Source organism: Canis lupus, chromosome 31 (genome assembly GCF_048164855.1).
Source record: "Canis lupus baileyi chromosome 31, mCanLup2.hap1, whole genome shotgun sequence".
NCBI classification, from domain to species: domain Eukaryota; kingdom Metazoa; phylum Chordata; class Mammalia; order Carnivora; family Canidae; genus Canis; species Canis lupus.
The window spans coordinates 16,941,455-16,964,988 of NC_132868.1; the positions used below are offsets into that span (position 1 = coordinate 16,941,455).

The 23,534-nt window shown below is 40.5% G+C and overlaps 1 long non-coding RNA gene across 1 annotated transcript in view; it reads right to left on the minus strand.

Annotated features, from left to right (window-relative positions):
- LOC140622410 (uncharacterized) overlaps nucleotides 1-23,002 on the minus strand; it is a 64,098-nt gene extending 41,096 nt beyond the window's left edge. Inside the window, exon 1 of the long non-coding RNA XR_012022182.1 lies at nucleotides 22,900-23,002. This is a non-coding gene — a long non-coding RNA (uncharacterized lncRNA). The remainder of the gene's footprint in view (nucleotides 1-22,899) is intronic.
- Nucleotides 23,003-23,534: the final 532 nt, after the last annotated feature.

The window sequence follows — 23,534 nt, forward strand, 5'->3', positions numbered from 1 at the left end:
GTTTAATAGTTTCCAAATAAAGTGCCTTGGGATAATTTAAATTAATTCTAAAAACTAATTAAAATTAAATTTAAACTAATTAATATCACTTATTTTATTATGTGCTATATCCATCACTTTTTCAATTATGTATTGATAGAGCCTGGGCATTTCTTCCCAAAGAGAAAAAAATGAAGTGAGATCTTTTTTTAAAAAAAATATTTTATTTATTTATTCATGACAGACACAGAGAGAGAAAGAGAGCGGGAGAGAGGCAGAGACACAGGCAGAGGGAGAAGCAGGCTCCATGCAGGGAGCTCAATGTGGGACTCCATTCCCAGGTCTCCAGGATCCCACCCTGGGCCGAAGGTGGCGCTAAACCGCTGAGCCACCTAGGCTGCCCTGAAGTGAGATCTAACTCATGTTTTCCAGAGAGAATTCACAGGTCCACCTCATTAATTTATTGAATCAACAAACATTTTACTGGCACTCATTATTTGGCAGATAATATACTAGGCTCTAGGGATACAGAGATATTGAACATCTAGCCTTTGCTCACAAGGATCTCACTTGTCTATTTGGAAAGATAGGCAGGCAAGAAGGGTAAGAACAATACAAAGGATGCCATGGGAGGGCAGAGGAGTCAGGCTAGAGTAGGTTTAGAGAAGCCTTTCCTGTGAAGGCAATATTAGGCTGGTCAGGCAGTGTGACCCACCCCCAGCTGTGTGTCACAATTTCTGGGACTCCCTGGGTTATACCCGCTTACCTAAGCATCAGCCTTACCTGCGGGACCTGGAGGCCCCCATTCTGTAGCTGACTTGAGAATGGACTGTCAGAGGAAACCAGGGCTCACAGTCATGCCATCACACCCAGGACACAAAGAAACCATATTCTACTGTCAGGTTATCTTTAAAGACCAAGGATGACAGTAGTAGAAACTAAACAACGGCTACATGAGTAGGCTAAGGCAAATGCTGGAGAAGAAAGGAGGAAGGGAGGCAGAGAGAAAGAAAAAGGCAAGTAAAAATTTCAATCCCAGAGGAGTGAAAGGAAAAGGAAAACCATGCCACCCAGATGATTGGAAACATCCACCTTGAGCAAAGCTCCTAGATGTTAACAGTGCTTGACACAGCTCAGGGCGTGCAGGCAGTGCACAGGAACAAGACATTGTAAATGTGCGGTCGGTTAGAGAAAGGGTTTTGCAGAACCAGCAAATCATATAAATTCAAATGAAGGCATGATTAGCCTTCAGCGTGGGAATCTTCACCCCAAGTGGATTTGTGGCCGACTAGGACAGCTCATCAGGTAAGCCAGCGGGAAGGAATTTCCTGGGGCCAATCCTCCTAAAACTGACCCCACACAATTGCTAGAAGGAATGTCCACACGCTACTCAGACCTCTTACCCTGGTCTCCGGCCAGGCTCCCCCAGGTCGTCTCGGCCAGGAAGTCCTGCTCTGTTCACAACCACCAAGGCCACATGAAGCAGCACTTGTCTGGCTTCCTACGACATCCCTGAGCTGAGAGGGAAAGGTCACTTTACTTCTGGCTTTTCCCAGGATCACTCAGCCCAAGGGACCAGTCACAAAGCTGCTGGTTGGAGTTTATCAAGTTTTGGGGTGGGTTGGGGTTGGCGAGGGGGAAGAGCAAACAGCTCTAGGCTTTTCCCTGACAGCCACTAATTGGAGATGAAGGCAGGAGAGGCACATGGTGGGCTGAGTCTGTGAAGTGGTGGGGAGGGTGTGTGGCCACCCAGAAAGCAAAAGAGGCACCCCCGTCCCAGCACACTGATGGCCTCTAATTGGATAATTTTGCTTGGGGCAGAGGCCTTTGTCTCAATGGCTTCTCCTATTAGCAGCTTCAACGTTAGCTTTTAATATAACCGATGATCTCACTGGAAAGAAGAAATCCCTTCAAAATCAAAGAAGGCTTAAATTTGGATACAAAAGTTTGCCCAACACTATTAACTTACTTTGGGGCCAGATTATGAAGAAGAAAACATTCTGGCAGAAGCCAGTGAGTAGGCTATGACTAGAATGGGTCAGCACACAGAAATGGGGAAAAGAAAGCTCCCTCCTCGGGTAGATCCCCCAAGGGAGAGCTTGAGCCAGGTGGGACATTCAGCTCTGTGCACAGCACCTGGTCAGTGCTTATGTGAATGGGGTCAGTGAACCTCATTCAACCCTTCTTTCCATCTCAGTAGCTGTCTGACTTCTGGAAAATTATTTGTCCTTTCCTAGGCCTCAATTTCCACAAGTGCAAAATGGCCCAAGGAAGAAAATATCTGCCTCCTAGCATTGTTTAAATTAGCTGATTCAATCCAGTGCCTGTGTTAGGGCAGGAGGTATGGTGTGAGTGCTTAGGGAGTATGGTAATCATGCCTCCAAACCTTAGATCCCTCCCATGACACTGGTTACTGTTACCTCCAACAAACAGATGAGGAAACTTAAAGGAAGAAGGTCTAGATAAGTTACCTAAGGTCACAGAGCTTAGCAAGGATTTGCACTCATGTCTAAGTGGCTATGTCATCTTGAGTTTTTCCATTAATTCTACGCAGCACTCACTGTTCATTTGTTTTTGGGTTTTTTTTTTTTTGTCAGTCCTTTTGCTTTGTTTGTATGTCAGTGTAATTATATCTATATATACTCTTATTTTGCAGAAATTCAGCCTTGGTCCAGAACCGAAAGGACCTACAACATGAGGCGACTCTAATATTTATCATTTGTTTCCTGTGAACATGCCCAGAGCACCTTCACAGCAGCTCCAGGGAGTACCCATTCTACTTAAAAGAGCTGCAAGAACCTGGGCCAGTCTTGCCAAGTATCAGGGACCCACAAGACTGGTTTTTAAGGAACCAATTCCACATGGTGGCAAGTTTTATTTACTCTGTGAACTGGGCAATGCACACAGACCATGGAATATGCAGGCAGGAGGAAGGGATGGCAAGATATGTTTGTAGCTTGGCCAATTTTTACTCCTTTCACAAGATTGGACCCATTCCACAAGGCTGCTACCTTCTGTAAGGAGAAATAAAGGACTAAAGAGAATACATTCAATCAGAACCTCCCTAAAACAAAGGGCTCCCTCTGCCCTAAGTGCCTCAAGCTTCTTGGAGGAAGGTGTCATTGGAAGTGAAACATGGAGTTGGCATCCAGACTTTGGCCCAGGGCAGTCACTATAAACATGCTCATCATTTTCTATCTGACTGTCCTTTGCTGCTTTCTTTGAGACACTTGTTTCCTCACATGCCTTGGACAATTTCAGCTTACCTATGAACTCTGTCAGGCAGCAGTGCTTTGTTTTGTTTCTAATTCAATCTCAGCATTGTTGAAGGGACATGACATTTATATCTGGGAACATGTTTGGGCTGCAAAGCTGAAAGTAGCCTAAGCAAAAAGGAGAATGCATTATTTCACCTAACAGGAAGGATAGGAATAGAGCAGCCAGTGAATTTGGCAATTTTTTTAAAAAGATTTTATTTATTTATTCATGAGAGGCAGAGACACAGGCTGAGGGAGGAGCAGGCTCCTTACAGGGAGGGAGCCCAATGCGGGACTCGACTGCAGGATCCCGGCATCAGGACCCCAGCCGAAGGCAGACGCTCAACCACTGAGCCACCCAGGTGCCCCGTGAATTCAGTAATTTAAATGCATGATCATCGACCCAGGTACTCTCTGCCATTTCTCCCTCTTAATGTCAGCAGGTCAGTTATATCCCTCTTGACTACAGGTGACAACAGTATCTAAAGGCCAAAGAGTATCCCTTTTCTGTGGGTCTATTTTTAAGAGCAAGAGGAATCTTCCCAGAAGCCCCCAGAGCAGACCACCCCTTCTGTTTTATTGGCCAGGTTTGGGTCATTGTCAACTGATAAGTCGAACACTGGCAATAGGTTGCTAGACTAATCAAGACCGACTGCCTAGGGCTGGTAGGAAGGCCAGGTGCCACTGAAACACAAAGCTGTTTGGATCCCTTTGTCCTGAGAACAAAGAATTGTGGTGATCATGTCCCAGGAAACCAGCAGTATCCACTGTGATATTTGCAGTCATACAGATCTGGGTTTGAATCCAGGCTCACCATTTACAAATGTAGACAATTTCACCTCTTGAAATTTTAGTATCCTCACTTTAAAAGAGAGAAAAATATCTACTGCATGAGCGGCTGGTGAAGATGATACAAAGTCACATATGTGAAAGGGACAAAACATGGCATGTAATAGTTTCTTAATGCCTGTTGCCTTCTTGGTCTCCTTTTGCAATCCACTTTGGAAATATTTTAGAATATGTGTTTCCATGAGAACTAAAGGACATTCTCTTGTCTCCTCATGTCCCTGTGGTCTGGCGCTCATTCTCTTGCCTCTTCTTGTGATTTCTGCTTTCACAATACTATTGGTAATGCTTTAAGAGTATGATTACTGCTTGTTATCAATGTTGCTATTGGGATAATTGATAAATGTGGAGTATAGAATGGTATCTGCCCAAAGTTCCTATCTGTTGTCGTATGTGACCCTGATGATGTGGTCAATTGGGGATGCTCCAATTAAAGGTAATGAACCAATTTATTTCCTTGTAATTTGTTATGTTTAATAAGTAAGAGCCATCCATGCCCTTTGTCCGGTGAATATACCCACACATTAATCTTGATCAATTGCCAGCAAGGGTTTAATGAGGCCTTTGGTGGCATGGTTTAAGATGTTCCTTTGCTCTATTTACCATTTGTGGAGAAACTTAAGAAAGGAAAATTCATATATTTTGTCACCAGATAGGTTTCCTGCTGCCCTGAGAAAGAGACAAGAATTCTGTTTGCATAACAGAACACAAAAAGGGCTAATGAGGATGCACTGATTTGAATTATTATTAAGACACATTTATTTTTAAAAATTGAAGATAATCTCTTATATGTATGAGTTATAACTGCTTTTAGGGAAATGCCACAGAAAATATTTATTCTGCACTAGAGCAGAACTGATGGTCTCTTTTTAACTTTACTTACTATTTCTGAAGTTTTCTTACATACAAAGAGAAAGTTCATTAGCACTTAGTCAATCATTTGTGGAGCACCTACTATGTGCAACACTGTGCTACATGAAGCAGATGACACCCAAGTCAAGGAAGACCTGGCCCCGGTTCATGAGTGTGACAGACCAGTTAAAGAGAGAAGTAGCAACAATCAGCTTGAACAATGCGAGGCAGCCATGTGGTGTGAAGGAGAACCGGAATGGCTTCTGGCACTGTCACATGTAGCTGGTGGCCTTGGGCGAACTACTTCTCTTCCATGGGCCCCAGTTTCCCTCGTTTGTAAAATGAACAATTTGAACTGGAGAATGACTAAAGACGGTCAAATTCTAAAAATCTAGGTTTTTAAAGTGGTTCAAAAATCACTAAAAGTTGAAGTAGTCCACAGAGATTTGTCAGGATGGGCTAGACTTGATGTGGCTTTTGAAGGCAGAGAAGATGGGTGTGTATGGAGGAAATCTGAGAGAGGGAAAGGAAACACACTCAGGGCAGCAGGAACTCAAAGAACCAGCAGTGATTCTGGGGTCACGGGTGTCATCCCAACCAGAGGGAGGAGTATGTAGGACAATAGGAAATCCAACCGGACAATATGCACAGTGCCAGACACGTGGCTGGATGAGCCAGTCTTGATGCTGCCAGTACATTGAGGTGTCAACCTTTTACTACCTTTTATTTGACCAATTTTCCTCTTTCTCTTCTACCTCTCCCTTGTCTACTTCCTTCTTTAATCTTAATGCTTTTCCTCCTCCTCTCCTTGTCTTCTTTTCCATGTTTCCTTCCTTCTGTTGTAATAGTGTTTATAGTTTACAAGGCACTTTTCCCTGCATGAAACTCTTCAATCAGAGAATAATGCATACCATTCTCAGACTTCTTGGGATTCAGACTCTGGCTCAAGAACCTGGGTTTGAACCCCTGGTTATGCCACGTACTGGCTATATGTATGGCATCAGACAAATTCCTTAACTCCCTGCACTTTCACGTCCCCATCTGCAAAATGAGGGTAATAATGATTCTCAGCTCACAGAGTTGTTGAAAGAATTAAGTGAACAACTAAAGTACCTGGAGCAGTACAGTGTATCTGGTAGGTTCAATGCATGTGTTAGCTATTATTTCAGAAAGACCTATCAAGTCATTTTCTGACCCACCTATGTTTTTCTAAGTTTTTATGCCCAATATCCATGGTTTGTGACCTACTGACAACTTTTACTTGAACAAGTTGGAGCACCATCTGAGTTAATCATTTAAATGTGCCAACTAAATTTCAAGAATATTTAAGGTCTTCTGAGCAAGGCCACGGCCTGCAGTTGCAGCCATTTTAATTAGCTTCACCTTCTATACCCCATGATCCAGAAATCTCTAATTGCAGCATGGCAGCCTCCTGCTCCCTGTCACAGATCTGACTTTACCTGCTACTATTTAAATTTCATGAATCATGCTCCCTCTATTTGATCTCCTGAAACCCTGAAACTAAATGAATAATTACCCAGATGCAATTGTCACCGTTTATAAAAGATGCTGTAAAAAGATTTTTTTTTCCTTTTTTTATAAACCTTTTAGCCCCCAGTTGTCTCCAATTTGTAGCATGAAGAAAATGTCAGCTATTCCTCCAATGAACAGAGAAGAACATTCTTAAAATCAAGAAGCCTGACATCCAGTAAGCAAACACTTTCTTTTTCCAAAGGTGGTGGAGTGTGCCATGGCAACCCCATCTGAGTACTAACTTTAAGGCTTGTGCTCTGCTCCAGATATTGACTCAGTGGGAACCTTTGGCATGAATGTCGATGACAAAACAGCTAGTGCGACAAGTCCCCTGGAACACAGTAAGGCTGTTCTTCAACGCAGAAGCATCATAATCTTAGTAATGAGCTCTTTCTTGAATACCTGGAGCATGTTCTGATTCTTCCCACCCAGGCAAATGTTAGATCTAATTCTACAAACTATAGAGCTATCAGATGTAATTGATTAAAAAAATATTGGGGAAATATTGAAATAGGAGATCAGTTTTAATCATTTGTAATTTTCTCTCCCATTTTATTTACCATTTCATGTTTAAATATCAGGGAGGGACAGTTCACTACTTACTTTCAAAATTCTTTTCTCTCCTAATGTCTACAGTCCTAATGTCTTATCATGCATTCATTCATTTATTCAAAAATATAAGAGGAGCCCTTCTATGTGTTGGGTGTTGATTCTCATTTCCTTTCTGTATAATATTGGCTCCTCCCCTTCCTATTCCTCAAATATTAATGTTTCCCTTGGAGGTCTCATTTTTTTTTCATATTTAAAATAACCCAAGTTTCCATTTTTTTTTGTCCTGATTTTTTTTATTTTAATTCCAATATGGTTTGCATATAGTGTCGTATTAGTTTCAGGTGTACAGCATAGTGATTCAAGGAAGTCTCATTCTGGAGGCACTCTCTTCCCAGTCTTAATGCTCTGCTGTGGATAATCTCATCCAGCCTACAGGACTTTAATTACCCTCTACATTTTCAAAACTTCCTGAAACCCTATCTCTGGTTGCTAAGACACTCCAAGTTCTATGCCCACGTTAACAGCTGCCTATTAAACATCACCTCTTCCACAGCCCACAAACTAGTATGTCCAAAAAATGATTCATTATCTTCTCCCCTAGACCTGTTCTTCCCCCTACGATTCTGATCTTGACTGACACCTCCAATATCCTCCTGGAAATACAAGTTACAAATCGTGGGTTCAGTTCTTGCTCTACCCACCTCTGTAGTTAATACCAAGTCCCATCAATCTCCTAAATGTCTCTTGAAGACTGCACAGCTTCTGAACCTCACACCCTTGAGCTTGGACTATTGTCTCTCTAGCCCACTCTCCTCAGCTCTGATGAAGGATGAACCTCCATACAGACACCACAGTTAGGTTCCTAAAAAGAAGCTAATCATGCTTTTCCCAAAAGAAGATAAAACAATGTGTAAAGTTAAAAAAAAAAAAACATCTCTATCCATTTTGTGCTGCCTTTAGGATTATCCAAAGTTCACTCCCTGTGCTACATCTTTCTACCACAATGATAGTGTCTTCACCAATCTCCAGAAGTACCAGACATTTTCAAAGCATTACACGTTTGTTCAAATATTCCAGCTCCTTCTTCAAGCCATCTTTGCCTATACAGCTCTGCTTGTTACTTTAATGCCCAGTTCTCTGACTTCTAGGCAGGTGTATTGATCCTGTATATCTACAGGTGTGTACTCACGTCCATATTTTTTAAATCTCTCATTTCATCGTGAATGATCCATTCACATATCTATCTGCTCCTCTAAGGGTTGAAAACTTCTTGAGGGTTGGGATCATGTCTTAGAGTCATCTTAGCACATCATCCAAAGTGCTCTGCACAGAGCCTGGAATATAGCAAGTTTTCATTAGATGTTCACTGTATACATGGATGAATGAATGAATGGATGGATGGATGGATGGTTGGATGATTTTTATTGCCTCTTTAGTAGGGATGAGATTAACAATATGAAGTTTTAACCTTATGTATGAGGCTGGATTCTTTCTGCTATAAATGAAAAGTGACCCAACTCAAGCCAGCTTAAACAAATAAATGGTTCATCTGGTTGAGAAATTCAAGGATGAATTTGGGCTCAGAGACTGCAAGAGACTCAAAATGTGACATGAATTTTTTTTTTAAGTTTCAGGTGTACAGCATAGCGATTCAAGGAAGTCTCATTCTTGTTGCACTCTCTTCCCAGGCTTAATGCTCTGCTGTGGATAATTTTATACATCCTCAGGGCTTTAATTACCTTCTACATGCATACAGGCTCACACTCTCTTTCTTCTTCATCTCTGTCTCTGCTTTTTCTCTCTTTCTCTTGATTATTTGCTTCATTCTCTCCTACAGTTAATGAGCATCCTTTTGCAACTAGAGCCTGAGAGGCCAGAATTACATCATTGCACCTTAATCACCCTAGGAGAAAATAGTTTCTCTATAAAATCTTGGTGAAGGATTCTAATTGACCATTCAATGTGACCAGCACAATGGCATACTCTGATGGGCTTGGCCTGAACACTCTCTCCCCATTTTTATCGTGGAGGAGAAGGGTAGTGTCCTTTGATTAGTAGTCTAGCAGAAGCACATACAATGAGGACAAGACCATTCCTTAAAGAGAAATAATATCATTTTATAAATGGGGAAAACAATGCTAAGAGAGCAAAAGGAACAGATTTCCACCATACTCAGAACTTTCTTTATGCATGTAAGCTACAACTTAGCACATTTCAAAAATGTGGCAAGGGTATTTAATTGTTAAAAGATATACATTTAAATATTTTCTAAATAAGTTATATAAATGAAAGGAAGAAGACTGAAGTGTTAGAAAATCTTTTCATTTTTGTTTTTTGTGTTTAGAGATTGTACATTTGAATTCATGCTGTGTTTTAGAATACCTCAAATAGAAGTGTCAAAATGAAGAGAATTTCTCCTGAATTTTCTCTGCCTCAACAGAAATTAAGTAGAGCTAGGAATTTCACCAGGGTCTTGATCCCTCTGAATTTCAGGCTTGTTTTCATATGTGGCATGTTATCAGAAATATTTGAAATCAGGGCAGTTTCATAGTTCTCTCCCAAGCTTGGGAACTTAAAAATCTCACCTTCGGATGCATTTTTCTCAACTTAATTCTCCCATACTACATGCTTGATGGCCCTTCCATTTGTTTATTTTTGGCAGAAGAGTCCACGGTCTATTTACCAGGGAAATTTTTCTGAAGACTCAGATTTTCACTGTTCCAAGGCAAGAGGTCCTTGAATCAAAATGGAATCACAAGTTCCATTTGGCATCACTCTGTCCATTTTATCAGCACAGGCCAGGGATGTTTTCCTCTGAAATCAGGGCTTTCATCAAGACCGTGGAGTACAAATGAATCCTGCAACCTGCATTTGCAACATTTATGACCTGGAAGCCAGCTCTATGTAGGCAGGAAGACTGACCCTTTCCACCACTCCAAAACCCCCTATTTGGTACCTCCTAATCTCCTCCAACATTTCTTGAAAATGGATTGCATTTGCTGTTTGGTAATTGTTGTTCATGCTTAAATCACATCTTCCAAATTAGTCTCTAAATTGCTTTAGGGCAGGAAACCATGCAGTGTCTTTCTCTGTCCTGCACCGTGTTTAGGGATCTTCTGAAAATAGTTATTGAATGAACTTAGATCTTTTTACATCCTTTCAATTCTATCACCACATAAGACAAATAAGAGCAAAACTTTCCCAGTCTATGTACTTTATTCTAGAACCCTTGAATGTAACTAACATGGCTTCAGGTTAATAGGTATAACGGATAGTTCTTTGAAGTGCCTCCATAGTACTGAACGTTTTTACTTGGAGACTGTGACCGCCTAACAGTAATAGAGCTGGGATGGTGTCCTATTTGCTAGAGAGATACCCCTTTAGAATAATGGCTAAGTGGCAACAGATCATCCTTGTAATGTCTCTGCATAATTGATATCTGCCTTGTCTAATTATTCCTATGAAAGGTGAGTTATCATTTTGAAATTTCTGAAATATGGCTGAAGTATCTCACATAACAGTAGTTAGCCACTGGCTGGTCAATTGCATGGATGTATACAATTATTTGTTTATATTTTGGTGAGGTAATAAAAGGTAGTATTTATTTTCAAACTTTTTCTTGATGATGTCTTATCAGTCCCTTTCTCAAGAAAATGCCAAAAAGATTCTTGAGTTTAGATATCCTAACTTTGCTTCACTTTACATTAAATTAGGGTTTTTAAATATGTATGCTTTGGGAAATAATTAGAATTTACATGTGGCTTTTTTTGGTAATCAGATTTTTTAATTACACTATATAATTACAATGTACTCTGAGAAATTGTCAAGTGGATAACCTTGTTGCACTGAAATGTTTTTGTTGTAAACATGTCTATCCTTTAATGGAATATTTGTCGGTGCATGTATTCAAAGAAACACTCTCAAGGCATGTGCTCAGAAGTTAGGAAATAATTATATTTCCAAACATAATCTTTTATAATCATTCCATTTTGTTTTACTTAAAAATAACCTGGGGGTTTCTGAGAGAGGCACAATTATCTCTGATCTTGGCTCTGAGGGATCATCCTTCCAGAAGATGATTTTGGGTGAAAAGAACAAACTCATAGGTCAACTTTTCTTTTTCTTTCCCTGAAAATCCTCAATCTAGTTACAAATAAAAACACTAGTAAGGAACTGTCTAAATTTAGGCTCTAGTCTTTTAAAGAAGATAAGATGGAAAGCACCAAATCCATAGTAATATTTAACTCCTCATCCATACCATTTTAATACAGAGCGATGTTCACCAGTAGGTAGACAGGCTCAGTTCAGTTGCACAAACTTTCATTGAGTACCTAAGTTATGCCCAAAACTCTGCTGGACTGGGGGGGCCACCAGGGTGAAGCTGACAAGTTTCTTGACTTACAGAGCTTACTGTAAGATAAAAAGCAAATAAGCAATTCCAATTGGCATAATTATGCCCAAGTTGATATGGGATCACAGAGGAGGTTGGGTAGGTGATGGAATTCTTGGGGCGGAGGGTGGTTTCTGCCAACACAGCGCCTGGGCTGTGAGAAAGGGTAATGAGGCAGAGAACAACATGACAGTAGGTGGTATGGGTAACGAACTCTCTTAGATCAGGATGTATTAGGGAACAAGGCCAACAGGTGTCAGGTCCCAGGGGATCTGAATAAAATCTACTCTGCTGTGCTCTGAATAAGAACTAGTCTCTAGTTAGGGACTGGTCTTCCAGGTGGATAGAGCCATGGGGCCAATCCCAAGCTAAAAGAGTAATTGTTTCTAGAGAACCCATTTGTAATGCCTCCTGTAGCGCTCCTAATCCTTTTCTACACCTTGTGTAAAATTCCTAGACAGTGCCTAAAACTATGGATCTTCCTTGCCACCATCCTGTTTAAGATTATTAAACACCTGCCACATTTCAGTTATAGCAGAGACAAATAATAAACCGTCAGACTTTGGCCTCAAGAAACTAACAAGCAAATATTTATCCTGGGTCCCATCTCCTCAGGACTCTGAGGGCACTCCAAGGTGGCAATTAGCCAACATGGCAGACAAAGCCACTCAGTGTTGAGGGGAGAAGACTCTTTTCTCAGTCCTGCTTCCCTTTCTGAGTGACATATATACATTGTACCCGTGGCCCTCCTAAAGACACCATTCCTGTCTTCAGTCTAATCAAGATAAACACAATTTTCAAATTATATATAAATATTTTCATATTAGCTTCTTTTTTTTGTAAATTTATTTTTTATTGGTGTTCAATTTGCCAACATATACAATAACACCCAGTGCTCATCCCATCAAGTGCCCCCCTCAGTGCCCGTCACCCAGTCACCCCCACCCCCTACCCAACTCCCCTTCCCCACTCCTATTTCGTTTCCCAGAGTTAGGAGTCTCTCATGTTCTGTCTCCCTTTCTGATATTTCCCACTCTCATATTAGCTTCTTTAGAAGCTTTCAGAGTGTTTCACACTTTAAAAAAATCTTTGCATTGATTCATTTCATACAAAAGTATGATAAAGAAAAATGTACAAAATATGTACGTTTTTGGCAAAATAAAGAATGCCGTTTTGTAGGTATTTTATACAGCACTAAAAACTGGGGAATAAAACTGACATTAGCAATAAATAATTATTGAGCATCCCCAAGGCGCAGGATGCTGGGAGTACATAGGATTCCCACAAGTGGTGTCTGTCCTCAGTGGACTAACCATCTCATTGGATGACAGGTAAGTCTTAGCGTGGGAGGCTAGGGAGAGAAGTGGACCTGCAGAGTTGGCCCTGATGTAAGAAGGCTTGGATGACAAAAAGGTTTTATCTAGAATCATGAGCAGCAATAGCAGGCCTGAGGGAGCAGCTGGATGAAGATGATACCATATTTCTCAGATGAGCCCCACCCACCATGTTGGCCATAGTGCAAAACGCAAGACTATCCAGGAACCAGCCATGGTCAAGGAAGTGTGAGCCTTCAAGATGGAGAAATTCAGCCTCAGGAATCACAAATTTTTGTCTAGCTGGCTTGCTCTGCTGTGCGGAGGGGCCTCTGTCGTAACACATAGTGAAGAGCAGCTCATGTAGAAGCTACAGTCAGGAGCCAGGGTGTCGTTGAAGTTCAGGACACTTGGAGGCCTGATTTCTAGGGCTCGATGACCTCTTAGGCCACGGTTCAAGTTCTGCAAAGTCATATCAGCTACGGTTAGGGTGACCATATAATTTATTGAGCAAACCTCTGAAGGAGAAAGAAGGTACCATTAATAATTAGGCACAGACAACAGATTTAAGTGGGGGGACTTTCCTGAAGTGGGACACAGTCACCCTACTACTAACCATAAATACCTCCTAACACATGGCCATGCATGAGGCCTACCACTGTTTAGCTTATTTCTATCCATTCTCTTAATAATTAGAAGAATCAGAGAAGTTTAAGGGAATGGCCAGTAAACCCTCAGATAAGAGAAGCCAGGTTTTGCAACTAAAGAGAACCTAGAGTGTTGTTGATAAAATAATTTGAGATATTACAGAATCACTAACTATCCGTAGGTAAATAAATCCCAGCTGCAATTCACCCAGACCACAACACACAGAGCTGCCCATGTGAGAAGCAGTTCAGCTACAAGCCACACTTGCATGGGGGAGTGCCCCTTTGTGACTTCTGGATTGGGGCTACTATAGGACACCTGCTCTGTTTTCTTTGTCCTCTGTGTTTCCTCTGTCCTCAGTCTCTGCCAGCTGGCAGTCACATAGGCTTTTCCTGGGTGCCCCAGTTTCAGTTAATCCACATAATCGCTGCCTATATCTTTTAGAAGCCCCCCAAAGTAAATTTCATATACACCATTACCCTGTGAATCAAGTCAGATAATTCCAAACACATTCTTCAAGTTTGCTAAAAAATCTTCATAGGCATTTTTTTCTGATATGATAATTAATAAACAGGCTCTGATTTAATATAATTTATGGAGATTACTGAGAAGTTAAAAAAAAGACTCTTTCCATGTGATGGCCAATTTGTGAAGAAAATGCTTGTTTGGGGGGCAGCATTTAAGTATTTAAAAAATTAGAACTTTACACAGAAGGCAGGCACCCCTTTTATCCGATGGATGACCTAGTTTGATAGGAAACTTAAATTTTGGAGTCTGACAGATTTCAGCTTGACCTAACTATGTGACCTTAGAAATGTTTTTATTTGCAAAGGAGACCAAAATATTCTGGGGAAATAGGGGTGAGAGTCTCTACCCATTTATTTTATAATTACCCCCAAAAAGGTCCTTATAGAAAAATTTGACATGAAGTCACACTATTTAAATGTATGACATTGCTTCAATCACAAAAGTTTGTTCAGATGAGCTGATCAGATTAATAAACCATCTTCACTGTGATATGAGTTACTATCACTTTCCTGCTGCTTTGGAGATAGACACATGGTATTACCCAACTGAACAAAAATAAGGAATATTCTTAAGCTCACTGTGCCATGTCACTTCCTGCATGGTGGAACCCATTCACAGACAAGGGAGATACAATGAGGACTGTTAGAGAAATAGAGAGATGAAAGGATCACATTGTTTCCCTGAATCTATGGCAGCCACTGAATAATAGTGTTTTCTAATGGGTAGGAACAGGTTTGCTTTCAGAGCATTTCTCTATATTTTCCTTGGATCCAGGACTTGTCAGCAAGGACACAGTAAAACCCAAGGATAAGACTCAATCAGCAATAATTCAACACTCATAGGAAGGGTGGTTTTCAAAGACAACTAGGAAGCTGTATGTAATTTGAGCTTCTAAAACCACTTAGGGAAGTTCACCAAGTTTGAGAAAAGCATGAGTATGTCCCTTTGTAACCAAGTTGCATAATGCTGTGGGAGGCCCCACTGGGGAAACATCTCGTTCATGTTACTTTATGTTTGGTCCTTATATTTAAAATAGAGCTACCCCTATGACCCAGCAATTGTACTGCTGCTGGGTATTTACCCCAAAGATACAGATGCAGTGAAATGCCGGAACACCTACACCCCAATGTTCACAGCAATGTCCACAATAGCCAAGCTGTGGAAGGAGCCTTGATGTCCTTCGGCAAATGAGTAGATAAAGAAGATGTGGTCTATGTATACAATGGAATGTTACTCAGCCATCAGAAAGGACGAATACCCAACATTTGCTTCGACATGGATGGAATTGGAGGGTATTATGCTGAGTGAAATAACCCAGTCGGAGGAGGACAATCATCATATGGTTTCACTTATACGTGGAATATAAGAAATAGTGAAAAGGACTGCAAGGGAAAGGAGTGGAACTGAGTGGGAAAAATAAGAGAGAAAGACAAACCATGAGAGACTCCTAATTCTGGCAAACGAACAAAGGGTTGAAAGGGAAGGTGGGTGGGGGAGATGGGATAACTGGGTGACTGGCACTGAGGAGGGCACTTGATGGGATGAGCAGTGAGTGTTATACTATATGTTGGCAAATTGAATTTCAATTTCAAAATGTAAAAAAACAAAAAAAAACAAAAAATAAAATGGAGATGATAAGAAATAAAATAAAATTAAGATAAATAAAAAAAAGTCATCGTAGTTTCAATGAAAAGGACCCTAGATAGGGTTTGTAGTTTAAGATTAGTACTCGTAGAGTAGATGTCTACCACATGTGGAATGATTTCACAACCCCTGAGTCTTTCCCAAAAATCCTCTCCTGATGCTTTAGTCTCTTCAAACTCCTAAAAGGGTCAAGTCTGTTCATTTGATTATAAGTGGCAAAATGTACTACTGCATATCCTGACTTATTACAATTTAAATTATTCCAAGTTCTATATAAGTATTTTAGAGTTAACTTGGGCTTTTAATTGATATTTTTTGTTCTTCACAACAATGCTAAGAAGGGAGAGAGAGGAAGATATTATTATTATTGTATCAGATTAATATTATAAATAATTTAGATTTTTTTGACAGAAGGGATAAGGAGATCGGTGATGGGGCTGGAGTTGGAGAGAGACATGTAGAAAAGATCCCAAGTAAAAATAAATATGCCTTTCAACCCATCAACTATGCTTCTGGGAATGTACCTTACCTGAGCACTTACACAGATAGGTAAAGATATGCCCGTAATGATGCTCACTGATGCAGTGCTTGGGATCACAAAAAAACTGGAAACAAATCAAGAGTCAATTAAACACAAATCGTGGGGCATCAACAAGATGGAATTCCAGTTAAAAAAAATTAGGGATTGTGAACCTCAGGCTACTGTGAAGGGAGGCAGAGAATGACTTACATGTCGGCATGTATGGCACGATCTCATCTGTGATTATAACTACTGGGGTGTGATCTAGCTACATAGACCCTCAAACAAGGCTCTCACAGGAGAATCTGCAGCAAGATGCTCTGCGGTTACTTAGACAATAGGCCTGGGGGTTTGGAAGCAGAGTGGGAAGAGGGAATTATACTTTTCATAGTGGACATACCTATACACACTTAAAAATTTTTACATATAGCAAAAACTTTTATCTTCTTTAAACAATATAAAAGAAACTGACTTTTAGGTGTATGTGAAGTTTTATATAGAAAGGAAAAGTGGAAGAAAAAAGAGTCAGGGAGCACTTCGTGTGCCAGATACCTGACTGTACATGTTACCTCATCCCATCTTTATGACAACTCCATAGGTTAGGACTTCCCCTCAATTTGTGAGTGAGAAGTGGAGGCCCCAAGAGGCCAATTTTTTACCCCCACAAGCTACAAGAATAGATTCGAGCCAATTTTCTGAGACCACAAGATCCCCAAATACGCATTTCCATAAGCCACACTAATGTGGTGGTGTATACAGGTAATGAGAATAATAAACAAGTAAAACTGAAAATCTTCTAACATCTGGAGTTGGAATCTGAAACATAAGACTTGTCCCATGGGATCAGCCTATAGCTGTGAAAGGCCATGCCTTGACCTCTAATGCTAACGAGCAATAATTGTGGGTGGTACACTTCTCCTTATTAATGGCTTTGCAAACATGCTCCTAGGTTAGCTGCATGAAAAAAAGAATTAAAGGCAAATCAGAATGGAGCAGATCCAAAGAACAAAGTGCGAAAGAAGGATTAAGGAGGCAACAATGAACACTCGCTTTGCCATGTTTCAAAATCTTCTGTTGTTCCACCCAGGATTCTAAAATGAGAGCAAATATATATTTTTTCTTTCAAGGCTATATGGTAAAATGCGAAACTAATTTAACGTTGCCTTTGTATTACCTTCAAAATAAAATTAAAGTCACCCTCTTATAGAAATGGTTCGTCTTACCAAGGTTAAGAAATAATCAAACAAAATCCTATGAAATTATTCGTTTCTCTGTGTTTTTTTTCTCTTTTGTTCTTCCACAGTTCAGAAAGCTTATTGACTTGTAAGTGACTCTTCATGCTAATATGCACAATATTTATACATCTATAAGTAATACCCACTTGCCCAGTGGCATTCCACACAGAAAAAATAGAATTTTCTGTATCATTAGGCAGTTTCCAAGGTGTCAGCAATTTCATGCAGAGAATCAGTGTAATGACTAGTAGCATTACTTGCTAAATAGCAGACTGTTTGGAAATTTTTTAACTACTGCCCTGGATTCACCTGAACTCCTCTTCTTCCCCCACCCACATCAGCTGGACAAATGTGAGCAACTCTCAGCTCCTTTCCAATGGTTTCTGTCTAGGGATGAGGGCCTGGGGAAGGGAGAGGGGGTCAGAGGCTCCAGTAGTCCTAGTGCCTGTCAGCAGAGATCCAGTGACCAGAGCTGGCTGCACATTTGCAGGACTCAGCACAGAATAAAAACGTAGGGCCTCTTGTTTAAAAAAGCAAGAAAAATGTGCCATTAAAGTCATTAAAACAATTTTTTAAATTTTTGTCTGCTGTCTCCCCCACTTGTCATGGTGTTCTTAACTCCTATTTAACGGCTAAGTAGAAAACAAAATTAAAAAGTCGAATTATTAGCATGAATTTTGCCATTCATCTTATATTGTGCAATACCAGTTTTATAAAGAGCTTTTAACTCAAATGCAGAATCATTGAAATCACACAATTCATTTTTCATAGCTCATACATGCCTGTGTCTTCTGTTCTTACCGGAGAGTGGAAAAGTTGCACAAAACAAACTCAACAGTTTTTATTTCATTTCTTTTACATTCATATTCCACCAATACTTTCCACCTTTGCTTTACTCTTGAGTAAAGAAAGACTGAACCAGGGGCTGTTCTATCTTCCCCTCTCCTTCTGGGTCATTATTTTCAGCACACGTGGGTGGTTAATACAAGGAAGTAACATAAGTAAGGAGGATTTGATGGGTTCCTTGGTCTTTCATGGTTCTTAGAATGCCATTGCTTTGATTCTGCATTAGAAGAAAGTTCTGTATTCAATCTCAGACTCCCTGAAGTCCTAGGGTGACATCATAGGTCACCAGAATTCTGTGCTTATATGGTGTCATGACTATTACACATGAATGAAAAGGCAAGAAATGGTGGCAGGCATGTTGTGTGTACTTCCTTTGCTCAATTTTATGCTCCAATGCTCCCTTGGACCCAACTTAGAAAATACAAGTTCAAAGATAAAGTCACTAAGAATTTAAAGACAGCAACGGGAAAGCATTAAATCAAGTATTGGCCCTTAGCGTGGGAGGTTCTGTGTGACATGTCAATGAAACTTGCCCCACGTTTAAATCACCAAAAGCAAGACTGTGTCCTTTCCCATGACACAGCAACATTCAGCAGTACTAGCTTTGCAAGGAGAGGGGGAGGGCAGAGGGGAGAGGGAGGGAAAAAAAACCTAACCATCCAAGAAGAACTGGACAATGATACACCACAACAATCATTCTAGTTCACTCCCAGCCAAGACAAAATTAAGATGGTCAAGTTGGCCAATATTTTACCAGAGCGTACAAAAAGTTTTCTGGTTTTTCACAGAATAATAGTTTGTTGTCAATGTATTTTAAGTGTATTTTAATATATATTTTAGCACATTTTTCAAGCACAGGAAAATGTTCTGATGTATTATAATATAATCAGTGACAACAATTCTATTCTGGGATGACAGTTACACTGTGCTGAAATACCAAATGTGTATGTGAAACCCTTGGCATTTATGAGGGATACCCTCAGTCCCTAATAACCCCAAAACTAGAGAAAATGGAAATGTTTTTACATGATCCTGGATGTCCCGTGGATTCTTTTCTGTTCACATCTTCACACCACAAATTTATTCCCTTCTCAATCGTCACTAAGTTTATTTCTCATTCATTGGGTGTTGTTACATAAAAAAGCAAAGTTTATTTTTAATTCTTAAGAGTTACTATATTAAATAATGAATTAAAAAACACAATAATCGTTCACTTTCACAACCCAGATGCACACATCACTTGATTAAATTTTGTGCCTCAGAAAAAGTGCAAAATGCTACATACCTTAGGCTTTCAAACTGAAATGGCAAATGTTAAATCGTCAGATGTCCAGGATGTGCGATTTATATTTCTACTTCCGTAAGACCTAAAATGTACACAACTCTTCTCAAGGAGCTTGCAGAGAATGTTTGCTACTAATCAGAGGACTTTAGGCTTTTATAAGAATTCTTCTACAGACTGCTTTCTTTTCAGGCCTAAGACCTTGGACTCTGTGGGAAGCCTAACTGACTCTTATAAACTTTGTTTAACTTTTTGAAAAAATTTTAGTAGTATTAGCTTTTAACAACAGTAGAGAAAAATGCTGTAGTAGAGCTATCAGAAAAGTCCCAACTTATGAACACCACAAATATCATAGAGATACTCAGTATTCATTCATTTATTCCTAAATTGAGCAAATATTTTCCTGCACTGTGATAGGTTACAGGGATGCAACAATAGTAAGGGGGTTGTGGCATCTGCTTTAAGAAACTTAGGGACTGGTGGGAAGATACACGTTAAACAATGTATTACTAAGAAGTACTGACTGCCAAGAAGTACTTATCCATGTGTGCACACACATACTTGGTAGGTGAGGAATGGGAGATTGAATTAAAGGATGCAAATGGTGTCAGAGAAGGCCTTGAGGAAAGGGAAGGAGTCACAAGGAGAGAGTTAGGGGAATGAGGAGCTAGAGATTTTCCAGGTCAAAGTGACAGTTCATGGGAGACGTGGGAGGCAGAGGCCTTATCAGCCACACTGAGACTGTTGGACTTCACCCCAGGCAGTGGTAACTCAGAAAGGCACCTCAAAGGAGGTAGTACCGTTGACACACTGTATCTTGCCAAATGGTGACATAACAAGTGTACGATAATTCAACACAGTGAAGTGGACTATAAAGCTCACAAAGCCTAGGATAGATCTCAGAAGAGCTTTACAGTCTCTGTCCTTTAGCATCTCTCTTTTTAAAATGGAGCAAATATCAACTGTTTGTTCCTTCTTCAGAAAGCACCTGTGCCACACATAAATTCCATTGCCTGAGAGGTATAAAAGTGCTTAAACTGAAAGGAAAAAAAATCTTAGGGAGCCTGGGGGGGCTCAGTCGGTTAAGCGTTTGCTTTTGGCTCAGGTCATGATCCCAGGGCCCTGGGATTGAGCCCTGCATCGGGCTCCCTGCTGCACAAGGACTCTACTTCTCCCTGTCCCTCTCCCTCTGCTTCTCCTCCCGGCTAGTGCTCCTTCTCTCTCTCTCCCTCTCTCAAAGAAATCAATAAAAAAAGAAGGAAAAAAAACTTAAAATACATTATTAATAGATTATAAACTACTTCTGTAAAGTTACATAGCAATCTAGTTCAGTTAATATTCTCCCAAATAATACACACAAAAATTAACTGAATAAACAATGAGCCACAATTCTTAAGATCTCATCTCTGGGGATCCCTGGGTGGCGCAGCGGTTTGGCGCCTGCCTTTGGCCCAGGGCGTGATCCTGGAGACCCGGGATCGAATCCCACGTCGGGCTCCCGGTGCATGGAGCCTGCTTCTCCCTCTGCCTGTGTCTCTGCCTCTCTCTCTCTCTCTGTGACTATCATAAATAAATATAAAAAATAAAATAAAATAAAAAGAAATATGCTTTAAAAAAAAAAAAAGATCTCATCTCTGAGTAGAAGGGCTGCTTTGGGAGTAAGATCTGGTATCTGTGCTAGAAGATGCCCTGTGATGTAAAATGTCTGCCTCGTGGCTTCTTGGGAAGCAATGCCAGCTTCCATAGGGTTTCTTGAGTCTTTCAGAATGTAGTGGTTTTGGTACACCCATTTTTCAGTTGCCATTCTCAATCAGGTTTTGACAGATGCTGATGGAAGAGAGGTGAGCACCATACCTCTCAGTGAAATGCAATAGGATCTTTCAGTTACAATATGTGGTCAGTACCACTCTGTTTATCATATCTTACCAGTCTCTAAATGTTATGCTTGTGTTGCTTTTGACTCCTTAACCAGATCATTCTCATAACTGCTGTAGGCCTTGGCGCCTGACTATGCCCAGAATGATACTCATGGATTAATTTCAAGAGAGCCTGCCCAGACCACTGCAGCCACTTCTTGCTGTTGTAGTCTGCTTATGGCTGCTTCTTGGTTTCATCATTATGGAAGGCATGCAGAACTGGGTTAGAGTCAGTATTTCCAGGTGAGACAGTGAAAATAAAGTACTGTAGACTGCAACAGCACTGCAGTGTTAGGGAGCTGGGATAGAAGATTTCTGCTGGGTCTGCAGAAATCATGTTCAGTAACAAACTTTGGTACTGGTTTTGGCTAAATTTTATAGTTGAATAAAATGATTGGCAAATGAATTATACTTTTAGGCTCTAAGAAATTAATTGACTATTTAACAGTAGATTCAGATATAAAACAGTAAATTGAGTGAATTCTGTACTTTACACCAAGGTGATAAACTGAGTCAACATTTTGCTAAGATTAGGGTAGAAAGTATGTTTAAATACTGTCTTCCTGATGGTCAGTTTCAAAAAGACAATGGAAATCTTTGCTAATTGTTCTTTGCTACAGGCTTTGGTCTTCATAACAGAGTCAGAAGAAAAGCCTACCCACTTTATTATCTACCATGATTTCCACTGAAATCTTTTGCAAAGTGTATGTTTTCATTACTCTAGCCTCACGAGATGCTCTCTGTAAAAACAATTTCACACACAGTTAAATAAGTTAGGGAAAGACTACAAATTAGGGCACTCCTCGGATATTCACAACAGATATTAGCATAGTAAAACCTGTGAAGTCCTACAGTGAAGAAACTGATATAATTTCACTTCTCTCATTAACATTCCAAACTACCTGACCACAAACCCGGACCACCTCTTCACATCCATGCCCACCTCTTAACATCCTGTGCAATGGAATATCCTTTGGAAAGGATGCAGTAGAGGTAGGGGACATCCAATAAAGCCGAGGTATTTTCTGACCCTCAGCTTTAATAAATCAATATCACTCTTCAGTTGCATGCAATTACAGAAAGATGAATTTGTTCTAAAAGTATACATTCTTCACACTTACTATATTACACTAAGGTGCTCATCACTGAATACAAGAGATCTGTCAACACAGTAACTGCCCTTAGGAGCTTCTAGTATTCTTGGAAAGAAGAGATCCATCTCCTTAAGGGAAGTTGCACAGAAAGGCCACATGTGATTATGTAAAAATTAGTGGGGCAGAAATAAGCACTAAGATGAGTTGAAAGGGGGAGGGCACTAAATGCACATTATCTACTTTTAGAGACAATGGCAAAACACACACACCCTTTGTTCCCTGTTGCCTGTCATGTTTTTCTTCCTTTCCCAGAGACACTTGGAATACAAAATGTGTTATTTGTTCTGTGCCCACAGCTTTGGCAGGTTGGGATCCCTACATTGTTAAGCCAAAAGACATTCAATATTACAGTTTATTGTCAGAAAGCCATAGACTGTAGAGCCAGGATGGAAGGAAACTCTTACCTTCGTCTAAGCTACCAGGATCCCTTGACTGGTCCCCAAAGGTCCCTTGCTTCTATCCCAGCTCCCTAACACACAGTTCCCCAGGCAGCAGCCAGAATGGTTCTTTTCAAATGTAAATTTGTCCAGGTCTTTTTACGGTGGCTTCCTATCACACTTAGAATAAAATCCAAATTCTTTACCACAGGCTACAAAATCCTGTAGTGATTTGCTAGGCTACCTCTCCCCCACGCCTGCTCCACCCTCCCAGCTCACAGAGTTCCAGCCCCACTGGGTGTCTCCACACTCCTCCCTCCTCACAGCCTGTGCACTTGCTACTCCCTTCCCCCATGGCATTGCCACTCACTGCATCAGGTCTCTGCTCCTCTGCTGTCCCCACAGGGAGGCCTTTTCCAGACTCCGCCTACCCTATATCTAAAATAGCAGTCTCATCTCCCATCCTACCCTCACTGCACTCTCCCATCCCTCAGCCCTTTACTGTTCTTCCATAGGCTTATTGCTACTTTAAAATATTTATATAATACTTGTCTAACTCTGTGAGGACAGGTGCATTATTCTGCAGCTCTGTTTCCGCTGGACATTCTGGGCATTCCATAAGTGTTTGTTGAATGACTCAGTCAATCAGTGAATGACTTAGA